This window comes from Cynoglossus semilaevis, chromosome 1 (assembly GCF_000523025.1).
Source record: "Cynoglossus semilaevis isolate Cse_v1.0 chromosome 1, Cse_v1.0, whole genome shotgun sequence".
NCBI lineage: Eukaryota > Metazoa > Chordata > Actinopteri > Pleuronectiformes > Cynoglossidae > Cynoglossus > Cynoglossus semilaevis.
In genome coordinates, this window is record NC_024307.1 from 27,355,606 (window position 1) to 27,368,738 (window position 13,133).

Genomic DNA, 13,133 nt, shown 5'->3' on the forward strand with positions numbered 1-13,133 from the left:
CTGTGGCTCCTGACGTCAGGAGGTTTTGGCCTTTGCTTGGAATCACAATGAAGTAATAAGACTTATGTGTGTGTGTCAGTGTGTGTGTGTCATCTTGTGGAACAGTTTATTGATTGCGGTTCTGCAAACAATGCTTTCCTTCTCCCCCCTTAACCTCCCCCTCCCATCCTGAAGAAAGTGCTTTTCATGTTGTGGCTGATCGTCTCGCACTTGTGGCCACAGTTTGATGTTCTCCCATGCTGCCATCATGTTGGACGTGCTGCCAAAGAATGTAACGTGAGGTTTCACATGAGCTAATGGAAAGAAACTATCTCAACTTTAAACGGTCAAACGTTCATCCCCAGAAATCACCAGAAAATGTTTCTCCATCACTGCTTCAGAAATAATCAGGGCTGCACCGCAAATGTTTTTGACCTCAGCGTGTCTAAACATCTGGAAGAGAAATTATTAATTTAACCAACAGCCTCTGCTCATTTTTCCGCCAGTGTGATTCTGCCTTGACATGAGGGAAGGATGGCATGTTTTTTGTTTTGTTTTTTTTTTTTAAATGGGAAGAAGTAGCAGAAATGGCTACCCCTCCTTCCTGATTATGACAACATTGAAACCAGACGGCAGTCTTTATGCTGGCATCACTAAACCACACAAATACTCAAAAGATGGCATGTGTCTCTGCATTCACTTTGGTTTGTTGAGGATCATCTCGCTGCATGTGGGCTAAAGGTCATGTTTCTTTCTCTTCATTTTTTTCTCTTCTTTCTCTCTCTCACCCTCTCTCTCTCTCTATTTCTCTCCTCACCCTCTGTCCCTCTTTCCGTCTCACACACACTCTCTCTATCACTCTTACAGTCTGCCAGAAGTCTGGGTTTTTTGTGTCAACACACTGCAGTCAATTCTTTGGAGTATACAAAGTCAGAGTGAGAGTCAGAGTTGTTTGCCTGAGCTGACAGACACTTACCTTAGTTCTGAAAAATAGGAACGTATACAAGCTGTAAAAGAGTTAACCATGTTGGCCATCGAGTTCTCAGAAGATTTTCTTTTGTTTTTTTCATCACACCATGGCGACCAGGGAGAGGGGCAGGGTCAGATGGGTGGAAACATGTCACTTAAAAGTGATGGAGAGTGGGATGAAGCCAAGGCAGCCTTGGACGCTGGGTGAACTACCAGGCCAATGCTTTACCCTCCTCACTCCACTGAGCCTCCCAATCAAGATTGGAGAGTGGGTGTTAGAAGCAGCAGCAGCAGCAGTCACACTAACTGATGTGTGTTAGAGTGCATCAGCTTCTTTACAGGAGGTAGTGGTTAGCGGTGTTCAGTGTTAGTTTGGCCCAGTCTCTGCTGCTGAGCTGCACTTCTGACCACAAGCCAAAGTGTCAACCATCGTTGTGTTGAAACCTTTCAACTAAGACGCTACAGCTAGTGTAGCTTCTCTTGAACGCACAGTAATTTTTGCATTTATTTACAAAATGTATTTGATAAATGATCTGTCATGTGTTTACATTGTATTGTGAATTTTGAACAATTTGGCTTATTTTTAACGTGTTTTTTACAGACATTTTTGAACCATTTTTGTATTCAGTATTTCTGATCTGACACAGATCAAGGATCCCAGGGTATAGTATAGTATAGTATTGAATATTTTGGAACACTTTGCAGGTTATTTCTGGCATGTTTTTATCCACATTTGCTAGGTACTATTTGCTTAGTACATCCAATGTGACAGCTCGTGACACCATGTACTGAATGGGGCTTGTTGGCAGCAGTAAAGATTACAACAGAGTCAGATCCGTGTCATTCACAAAGGAGGCTTCATTAAAGATGAGGAAGACTGTAATGTCTGTGTGAGTGTCTGTGAGAGCAAGCCTGTCTGGAAACACTGAAATTCTCATTCTCATCAGCTTCAGGATTAATTATACGCAGACAATCAGAGAGAGAGAGAGAGAGAGTGGTGGCACGTGTCTGGAAGGTTCTTCCCCAAGATGCAGAAAGAAAACTACAGTCTTGACATCTGTTTCTTATCTAAACATGTACTTAGGTTAAATGTCTCAAACATTTTTTTATTTCAGTTGCAGGTTACCCGCACAATCATCTTCTTATCTTGTTATTAACTTGTTATCTTCTTGTAATTTAGATAATACAAATGATAGACTGTTGAGTTGAGTGTAATGCTAACAGCAGTAAAAACAGCCATGTTGGTCCTGCTGTCCACTGGTTGAGTACTTTTCCCAGTCAAACCACATAAAATTCAACAAAAGTTGAAAAACATTCAATAATAGTTCCCTCGAGGCAACAGAAACACTACATCAGTATAAAGGGCACTTACAACTGGTAACAGGTTAAAGTGTGATTCGTTGTTGTTCATCAATTTGTGTTTCCTGTTACTCTCTGCAGTTAATGACACAGTGGAAACATTCAGGGTCTCGAGAGAAATCTGCAGGTAATAAAAAAGCTAAATGCCTATGAACCTCACACACCAACACACTGCAATGATTGATGTAGCCACGTTAGCTCAGAACAAGACGATAGAAACGTGCACTTTCACACCAGAGCTATTTGATCATCTTTACACAGACAAGTTTTGAGATGGCCTGCTTCCTTCTTCAGGAAGGAAAATTGATTACAAACAAGTGAACTTGGCTCCAACTAAGAATCTGGGTTCAAAACCTGGTTAACTTATGTTGGATACAAACACACCATCTAATAACACAAAGAGAGGGAGTGTGTTGAGCCAGGGGTAGAAAACAGAAGAGGCAGAGGTTAACTGTTGGAGGTGGAGTTAGTAAGAAGGTACAGTCTCTTATTGTGATATCGTCAGTGGTCCATGGTCGATATCTCGCTGTTGTTTGTGGCTGAAAGAGATGGATTTAAGGTTTTGGCCAGACTGCTCAGTTGTTGATTCCTGCTTTTCTCAAGACTATTTGGTCTACTTTTAGAGGTTCACTGTGAGAGTGATCAAACAGAATCAGGGTGTTTTGGGTAAAATGACATTAGAGTCTGTGTGCTAAAGATAAAATTAAAATTGGAACTACATCTGTGGGAAGGTGGCTTTGATGTTTGATCTCTGTATGGTACCTTTGGCTCTGGCTGTTGTGTGATGTGTGTGTACTACAGTATGTGTTTGGTTGTTTCATTTTTAGTCAGCCAAGATTAGTGTTTTTTAAATGGTATTCATTCATTTATTTATTTATGATAATTGTCCAGCCTATAAAGTGACATGTTCAGCACTGATGTCAGAGAGTATGGTTGAAAGGGAGAGAAGGAAGGAAAATAAGAGGGAGAGGAAGAAGAGAAGCGGGAGGAGAAGGAAGGAGAGAGGTGAAAACTGAGAGGCCTTTTCTCTGGCTTTTCCACCTCTGTCATTAAGCTCTCCCATGTCAGAGACAGATGGTGAGAGACAGAATTCTTTGTGTGTGTGTGTGTGTGCAGAGTGATGTGATCCCCCCCTCTTTACACACACACACACACACACACACACACACACACACTCACAGCAGTAAGCCCTGCCCTTGATTCACTCCCCAGCAGGGCGTCTCAGGGCAGCCACCAGACCTCTGCCATCTGCACTCAGTCAGCCTTGAGGGTCGGTCCAGTCGTGGGCACTGGTCCATTCATGCTCTCACCTTAATCTCTGATAAACAGATACATATTTGAGGCTCTTTGTGAAGCTGTTTTCATTGTCCTGCATTATTACCTTTTATCTCACCTTTTGTCTTCACATTCTAATCTTTCTTTTTTTGCCAAAACCACAGATGCTGTATTGATGTTAGGTTAACTTAAAAAATAAAATTTAGAGCATTTGAGGGGACTGCCCTTAGTCGGCTCCATAGTGTAGGGGTTAGCACTCCTGCATTTGAAGCTGAGAGCAGACAATCCTGGGTTCGATACCCATAGGAACCACACACTTGGTGCCTGCTGGGGGCAGCCTGTTAGCAGCACATCTGCTGCTAACACAACAATTTCCCAAATATGGGATCAATATAGTACAAACTTTTAAAAAAAAATTATTTGCAACAGTTGTCATTTTTTGTTCCGCTGTGTCACAGAACATCCTCAAAAATGAAGACATCTCAAGGTTTAGTCATCTAAGTGAGGTCAAGAAAGATCAAATCCTTTTGGTTCTGTCATCTGTCTTCGTCCATGACATGCTGGGACATGATTGATAAAAACATCCACATATTTGCATAAAAACAAGTTATACAAAAACTGTTATTTGCTCACTTTAACACTTTGGTTCTGAAAGTGAGCGTTGCTCACCATAAGGACTACAAAACAACGAGTGGACACAGCAAAGCAACTAAATTAGAAATTCAGTATTGCCCTGGGGGAGTGGGGAGGGTCTAGGACCCTTTGGGAAGAAGTGAGTGTTTAATTGAACATTTTATAGGCCTGATATCTATGTATTTGTACAAGTGTGTGTGTGTTTTAATATGAAATCACTATGCAGGTATTTTTCAATTGGCTGCCAGGGCTAATGTAGCCAGCAGGCTCTGATTTCCCAATTTCTCTCACTTAGCCTGAAGTCTTCTCCATACAAACACATCCACTTTCCTGGTGAGACATGTTGTTTCCACCCGTTTCATTCTGTCTGGTCTTGAAGCTTTGAAAACATGTCATCCACAGGTAACTTAGGAGAACCACACTGTTTCCATGTGTTTTCTCCTCTGTGGTATCGTGCTAATTTTTGGCAAGACATGGCAGGAGTCATCCTCAAAGGCTTGTTGGTTCTGTTCAGACTTCACTGACAACCTTAAACTTGTTAGCTTGGCAACAGCAGGGTATAATTTAACTTGATATATTGTGTCTGCTATATATCAATATAATCTGGTTGACAGATGTCAACTCATATCTACAGGGATAGAACCATACTGCCCTTACCTTTCAACGTGAAATGGTCACAGTGTAGAATATACAGTCAGCAGAGCTAACGTTGACTACAATAGCCCAGGTACAGACACCAGCTCTGCTGTCCTGTATCTGGACCGTTTTGTTAATTTTTACTCTGGTGTCTGTAGCAGGACTTTTTTATTTAATGTAAATTCTGGTATCTGTGCTCACTTCAACATGTTTTTCATTTTTGTCATCAAGGTAATTTTCATTAAGGTAATCATTTTTTCTTTAAATACTTTTTTATTATGTTTTTTTTTCACCTAACAAGATGAGCAGTGTGGTGTTTTTTCTATAACTGTTCACCAAACTGTCTTGTGCTTTTCTGTCACTCATTGCATCCTGTACAAATACATTTATGTTAATTACTGCCACCTAAATGCTGTTTGTATTTAGTTGCCTGTAATTAGATAATGAAATTACAGAGCATAACAATCTAAGTTTAATCTTATCTTGTTTATTCTGAGGTTTTAAAACCCAAGCTGAAAATTAGAGTAAAATTTATAATTATAATCAACTATATCATGCTGGTTTACCAGAGTTTTGCTTTTATTCAGAGAGATGTTCCTGCAAAATTCTTCTCTGCTCAGTTGCATGAATTTTGTTGATATATTTTAGCCTTTTCTCATCATTAGACATTAGACAGCTTTTTTGTTTGACTGTACAATCTAAAATATCCCTGAATGCTATACTGTGTTGTGCATCACCGTATCCACATCATCACTGTCTTTGCCCCTCACTGAGAATCCACAATGCTCCAGCAGTGTCAGGGATCAAGGATACATTTGCTGTGTTACACAGCCGAGCTTCAAATAGCTAAAGCTGTCTTAGAAAATGTCATTTTTTTCCTCCCTTGTAACTGTACATGAGTCACATTTGTTTTTCAGGCAGGGTAAAAGCAGAGGTTCATGTATTGGGTGACACTGCAGTGGCCCTGTGGCTGTTGTGGGGAGAACAGTGTGGATAATAACAGACACTCGGAGGAGTTGTGATATCTGTTATCAGCCCTGAGGCCGAGAAACCAGACACCGTTTTATAGACCTAATCCCTCATCCCCTCCTTCCCTCACACTCCTGTCCTCTGTGTGTGTGTGTGTGTGTGTGTGTGTGTGTGTGTGTGTGTGTGTGAGTGAGACGCACAGTCAGGTTGTGTGGTTTCATATTCAAACACTAAGTGTGTATGCTGATGACCTACCATAGCTGACAGATGTGTGAAAAACACGTCTAATCTTATACAGAAAGTGCTTGCTTTAAGAATATTTGAAGCACTTCAAATAATATAAATAATTATTTAAATTATATAATTAATGAAAAATAAATAAATGCCATACATCATTTTTGTAATGCACTTTAGACTCTATTCACTGGTGCAAAGAGCCAAATAGTTAGTCAGTTATTCCTGTCATCTGATTCTCGAAGTAAGACAACAAACGTGCAATTCATGTCGATAAGGTAGACTTTTGTTAGCAATAGGGCTGTAAAACGTCTAGAACTTTGTCTTCAAGTAATCTGTCCCAGAAATGTTTAATATTCGCCGACATCATTGGTACGTCTCCACATCTGCAGATTCCAAACTCATACTCTACTCTACTGATGCTCCTCCACACCATCTCAGATGAATGATACAGTGACTCGCAGGTGAAATTTGACCAAGCACAGATCATCTAGTCATATCTTCACTGATCAAGGAATATGGATTTTTCTTTGGACCTTTTGGATTGACTCTTTATGTGGTTATATATTCTGGCTCTGAACACTTTCCTGTGTTAGCACAATGTCTGCCAGTTGACCTTGGAGGTCACTTCTCTCTAACCTTTGACCTGTTGTATAAGAAGGATGGCGTCTGGCGTCTGTGTGTTGTGCTTTGGTCTCCTGGGAATCATTGGCTCTGCACAAAATAGGAAATTGTGTGTATGTGTGTCCTGTCAGTTTTTTTTTAATTTTATTCATAGATTGTCATCAGTCCTTCACCTGTATTTCCTGTTGGCTCACATGTTTTGTAATCTCATATGGACTGCATTTCACAAAGCATTTTCTGTGGATATACAAACCCATGGTGTTCTTTAGAAGTACCCTTGGATTCTTGTGCAACACAGTTACTGCAGTGTCCAGTGTATTTCTTTTCCCCGCCGACCTATCTTCAATCCTCAAATCACTTTTACTGGACCTTAAACTATTTTCGTTCGCCCTTCTGCCAGAAAAATGTTTTCCTCTCCCGTAATTTGGTCATTATTGAGGCCCTGTGTTGTAACTTTGGTAATAAAAACACAACTTCCTTACATTCCCTCACGCTGTAAGAGGTTTGGTAATTATTTACATATTTCCAGGGTGCTGTATATGATATTATTTGGATTCTGTTTGTTCAAGGGTTCCGATGGATGCTTGAAATCCTTGATGCTTTAATGTCTGTGTTTTCATTAATAAGAAATTGCTTAAATTTGCTTGGCCATTGGAGAATTTGCTGTTCTGCAGAGATGTTTGCTATGTTGATGGACAGAGTAACAGATGAGGTTAGGCAGGAGGCTCCATAAATCATGATGTTTGCAAATAATATTGAGTAGAACCACGGAGAGAGGTAGTAAAGGTGGGTGGGTTTAAATAGCTAGAGTCAACCATCCAGAGAAATTGACAGTGAACAAGATAGGTGAAGATAAGATAGGGTGTCAGGGTGGAATGTGCAAGGAGTGAACTGTGACAGAAGAATGGCAGCAAAGTGAACATCTATAAGACGGTAGTGAGACCTGCTATGATGTATGGGATAGAGACACTAGCTGCATCCAGTAAGGTTAGGGTATAGAATTGAGCAGATCAGAGGCACCGTTAAGATGCAGCAGTGTGGAGATGACGCAAATTGGAGATGTTGAACAATTGATGTGGGAGATGGAGCTGCTGTACAAGAGAAGAGAAGGATCTCAGAGGAGATTTGTGGATGTTGTGCAAGATAACATGGATATTAGTGGGGAAGGAGAGCGTGAGAGTATGGTTATTAGTTGTTTCCTTTTTTTTTTTTTTTTTTGGTGACACTTCTGTTTCTGTTATTTTTTTCAATAAAGAAGCCATTATCACCACAGTGTTTGTCAGTTCTGGTGTGTATATCAGCAGCCTGCTGGTTCATTCTGGTCTTTCTGTTGAAGTTCTCATGTGTGAATAGGTTCCCTGTAGGTACTTCAGTTTAGTCCACAAACATGTTTTAGGTTAATCACCTTTTTTAACTTTTAAGTTGGCCACAGGTGTGAATGTGAGTGTAAATAGTCTCGCTATATTTGATGGACGGAACTGTTGCACTTTGTAAACATGCACGTGTGCCTCACCCTACACTCTGCTGTGACTCAGATTTGACACATAGATTTTTTTCTTTAAATAGATTTAGCTTAGTGAGAGCATTGTGTGTGAAACACGCCTTAGGGCAGATATGGTGTGTTGTTTCACCCCATCTTCAAGTCCTGTGCTGGTTGGAGGTGTTTTAATTAGCTACCACAGAAATATGCGATGTATCTGTCAACCTCTGGCTGCTCCCCTGTACAACCACTGTAACATTTAACAGCGTGTGTATTTTTAGAGTTGAGTTGTACACTTATGAACTGCTAGGTTAAAATAACTTTTATTTTAAGAGGCAGAGTGACTCCTGCTGCTGATTATTTTACCTTAAAAGCCAACACCTGTGTAAATTGTGCATCTTCTACAAAAGCACAAATCCATGATCTTGAGTCATAATATTTACTGCTCACTTATTAAAGATAACATGCAGAACATTTTATTTTTCCTCTTCAATATTGTTGTTGGCAGGAATTAAATTTTTTTTTTCATCAATTTTCCCATAGCTCTTGGGTTAACAGTTTGTTCCAAACCACAGAGTTCGCCCCAGTGAAAGTAATCCACCCTTGTAAAAGTTGCATCAGAATCACAGTGAACCGCGTTAACTCTAGTGGTTGAGTTGAGACAAGCGGCTTGGTGACAACTTTCTCTTTAAAACTTTGAACAAGTAGTTAACACAAACACATACACACTGAATTCTGTTAGGATCCTTGTAGAGAAGTTCTTCTGCCAGCTGGAGCCTGAAAAATGAAACAGAAACGAAACACACTCTAAAGCTGAAGTCAAAGAGTCTAAATCAACTCCAGCCACTAACTATCCTTGGGTTTTTCAGGGATGAAAAGGCGACTTTTCCAAAGATTAATGATAGTTGTTAGCATAAAACCTCCTATATTTAATGGTCTTTAATCACATAAAAGTTCACCCCAGCCAAAACCAGCTTCTTTATGCCCTGTGTACCTTCTTATGTTCTCCATATATCTTGTCTGTAGTCATAAACTAAACCTGCTTTCCTACTAGCCCTAAAACCTTAAACTGCCAGAAACATGAATGATTGGATTTGTACACCTGGAGACAGACGTCTGTAACAACTGGAGTGAATATGAAGTGAACATGATATTGAATGAACTGAGTGGACTGTCTAGGTAAAACAAAGGTTAGCCCTTTACCATTTCATAATGTTTATTGGTGGTCAGTAGTAGTTCTACCCCAGGTTGCCATCCCCACCACATACTGCCTTTCCTTCTTTTTCTTACGGCATCTTATTAATTGAGTGAGTCCCTGGAAAAAAAAGTCGTCTTGATGGCCACACACAACAATTTGGCAACACAAAACATTGTCATAGTATCATCATCGTCATGGAGAATGTTGTCCACAATTGGATCAAACAACAAAAGTCCAAATTTTGTGCCCTCGTTTCAATGCATAGAAGTAGATGTATATTAGAAAATATTCGTATTTGATTAGATATCACTTAAAAAACATCAATAAAATAGTGTTTGTACTTTTTTTTTTTTTTTCAAAATTCATCAAGCAGCCCAGATTCAACCCCCTAACGGGCCGGTTTTTGTCCACGGGCAGTATGTTAGACACCCTTGATCTTCAAATTTGTTGTATTACCAACTACAGTATGCCACTTTTTGAAGGGTTTTACAGACGGCCAAAGACCTCTGACCTTGAACTTTTATTGTGCTTCTGGTAAGGTTTCTCCAAAAACTACATAGTTTCACTGTCATCTTTACTGATTGAGGGAATAAAATCCCCAACACACATGAAACAGGGAACAGCTTTTGTGACGCATTCAATTCCTGAAATAAATGAATAAATGATTCACCAGTTACAGATTATTTCATTGGCTAACCATTGATTGGTCATCACAACTGTATTTGGAAATCAATCATTGGTCTTGCATTTCCTTTCACTGTTATAGCAATTTCTTCCACACTTTGTCTAACCTTTAGCCCCTGTTCTAGGCTTTGTGTTCTGCTTTCACATATATAAAAATATTTTATCACGGGTTTATTTTAACAGAAAAGTTGACAGTTGTCTGGAATCGATCGACACACTGCAGCTACTTTTCTGTCTGCCAACTGTGACATCACTCTCACTTCCCAGTGAAAGCACAGTCAGGACATCCTCTTTCACAGCTCACATGTAAATGGAACAAGTCTTATACCCATCCACTGGTCTTGGCACACTTTTAATGGTTACACACCATTAGTCACTGTACCAGGGTAAAGCTAACAGTCAGCAGGCCTAGCTGTTTAATGGACCTATCAGGTTCCTAATAGGAGAATGCCAGAGTAAAAAAATGGACTCATTACAGTGTTCATAAACAGACCTTGAGGGACTGGGGAAAAGTAAAGGAAATTAGTGAGACAGCTTATACCTTGTGAAAGCAGACTGGCCTGAAACAAGGTTGGTTTTGGGCAGAGGGAGTGGAGTCACCGTTTGTTTATACTGTAGTTCTCCGGAGAACATAAGGAATCAAATACATTTTAACTTTGCAGGAGAACAAAGTGGTTATTGTGATAAGGACCAGGAGTTCAATATTTAAAAATGTTGAACCCAACCCCACAAAACACAAACATCCCTTGGCCCACCAAGAACAGACGTTTGTGTTCTACAAAACCCTGACTAATGATTCTAATGTCCATGTGTCTGGTAAAACTGATACATTTGAAATAAGGTAGAGGTGATCCTCTCTCTCAGCTGTCTCTCACCCTCAGTCTGTCCACTGGAATAATTGATATCAAGAGATTAGCTGAGTGTGTATATGCTGGTGGGGGAGGTGAAAGGGAGGCCATTCTGACGGACGGAGAGTAAATGTCTCATCACACAGCTTTTCCCTCTTTATGACCTTTGGCCTACACTGGAACTGTCTGTGTGAACATCAGGGGCCACAGAAGGGTCACGTTTGACTGAGACAATTGAGTGAGTTTGCGGAGCATGTTCTGAAACAACACGAACAAGAAGATGAGATGATTTGTTTGTGGTAAAGCAGAGCTGCTGTGTCCTGGTCTTCTGGGGCTGTGATAGTCTGTGTCAATTGAAGCTGGTTTCAACAGTCTTGCGTTTGCCGTCTTCATGGTTTCTTGTGTTTGGTTGTCTTTTCTTCTAAGTTCTTATACCCTCGTCAGTGACGTGTGATTTAAAGGGATTTCCAGGAGGTGAGAGGAATCACTGTGTTTATTAACACCACTCACCAAGATGTGTCTTGTGGACCTCTGACCACCTTCATACATACTTTCTGCTCAACGTTGACATGAACTCTGATGTTCACCATGACGTGCAAGGTGGTTGTGGTTTGGTTCTTTTTTTGGTTTCTCCTCTTTGATTGGTGTTCCAGTTAAGGGTAGCCATGTCTGATTCATGTCTTTTTTTCCCATCTTTCACTTCTTCATCGTCTCCAAAGACCCCAGTCTCGTCTTTATTCACCAACACTGCCTCATCTCACTTCCTGGGAACTGACTGTACACTTTTCCCTGCAGTTGTATTTCTCCCTTCATCACTCTCTGTTTGAACTAGAGACGGGGGGTGTCTGTGTACGTGCATGTGTTTGTGTGTGTGTGTGTGTGTGTGTGTGTGTGTGTGAGTGAGGCAGAGATGTGAGGAAGGAAGAAGAGAGGCGTCTGGAATCCATTAGCCGGTCCAGGCATCAGTGTTTCACTGTGGGAACCTTATTGATCGGCCTTGCTGCATAATTATTCCACCTCCTCCTGCCTCTTGCACCAGTCATTCCTTCACCTTCTCTCCCCCTGTCTCCTTCCCTGTACCTCCCCTTCCCATTTGTCTTCTTGTCCTATATTTGTTTTTTAATAATGTCCTTTCCTTTGTCTTTCCTTTCTTACCTTGTACCAACCTCTAACCCAACTGATGACTCACTGTTTGCTCATGGATGGCATGTCAGACTTATTGACATACTTATCTGCAGCATGCAACACTACCACATCCTACACAAAGACAAGAAACTTGTGACTTTGTCACACAGTGAAAGTCTTGTACAAACACCTCTCAGGGTTGCAATGAATCTTTAGAATTCTGTGTTATATCTCTTGGTTTTGTCACATTATGAGGTGTCTTAAGTCAGTCCTGTTGTGACCTTGCTTGTATGGCTGCCCTTAAAAGAGGTCAGGGGTTGTCAGCACCGGCTTTGTCACTTTCCATCTACCTAAGAATGTTTGTGTGTGTTTGCACACAAACACACAAAATAAATTTATTTTTTGTGTGTGACCACTCTCCTTTAAAGGTTTTGAGCAAAGGAAAATAAATTCCTTAACAATACTTACATCAACCAGATTATAAACCTGAGTAAAGTCATTTATTGTACGAAGGGTAATTTTTACTGCAGATCATTAAAAAAACAGTGAAAATCCTGTGTTACTCCAGAGCAGCCTGTGCCAAATGTTGGTTGTTTTACACACCATTCACTCCCTACGTTTAATCCAAGCTAATACCAAAGGAAACCTACTGACTGTGAAAACAAGTGGTCTGGATGGAAACAAAAGAGCAGAAGAGAAAGTGTGGGAGTTTGACGTCTTTCTGTTTGGGAAGAAACAAAACTACCCAGACAAAAAGTGCATTAGGACTGCAGGTTTTGCCGGAACAGCACGGAAGAGATTTGATCTACTATGTGTAAGACTTTTGAGGAAGTGATTTGACGAGGTACACTTGAAAAGAGAAATAAGCCCTGTTTGATCATCATGGCGAGTCTCTGTTGTCTTGTTGTGTCCTGTTTGTTCACTGACAGCATTCAGACTGCAGCATCATCAGCATAGGAGAGTTAGGAGAGTTATTTCCTCTGTTGTAGGTTTTCTGCAGTTAGTCGAATCAATTCAACCTTAAGTTGATTTGATTCGCACTGCACCTGAACCTAGCTGTTGACATACTTGAGCAGCACCTAAACAAGCTGCAGTCAACCCTGATTGGGGACTTTTTGCA

At 40.5% G+C, this 13,133-nt stretch overlaps 1 protein-coding gene across 1 annotated transcript in view; it reads left to right on the plus strand.

Annotated features, from left to right (window-relative positions):
• rbpjb (recombination signal binding protein for immunoglobulin kappa J region b) overlaps positions 1-13,133 on the plus strand; it is a 35,314-nt gene that overhangs the window by 9,066 nt on the left and 13,115 nt on the right. The window lies entirely within an intron of this gene.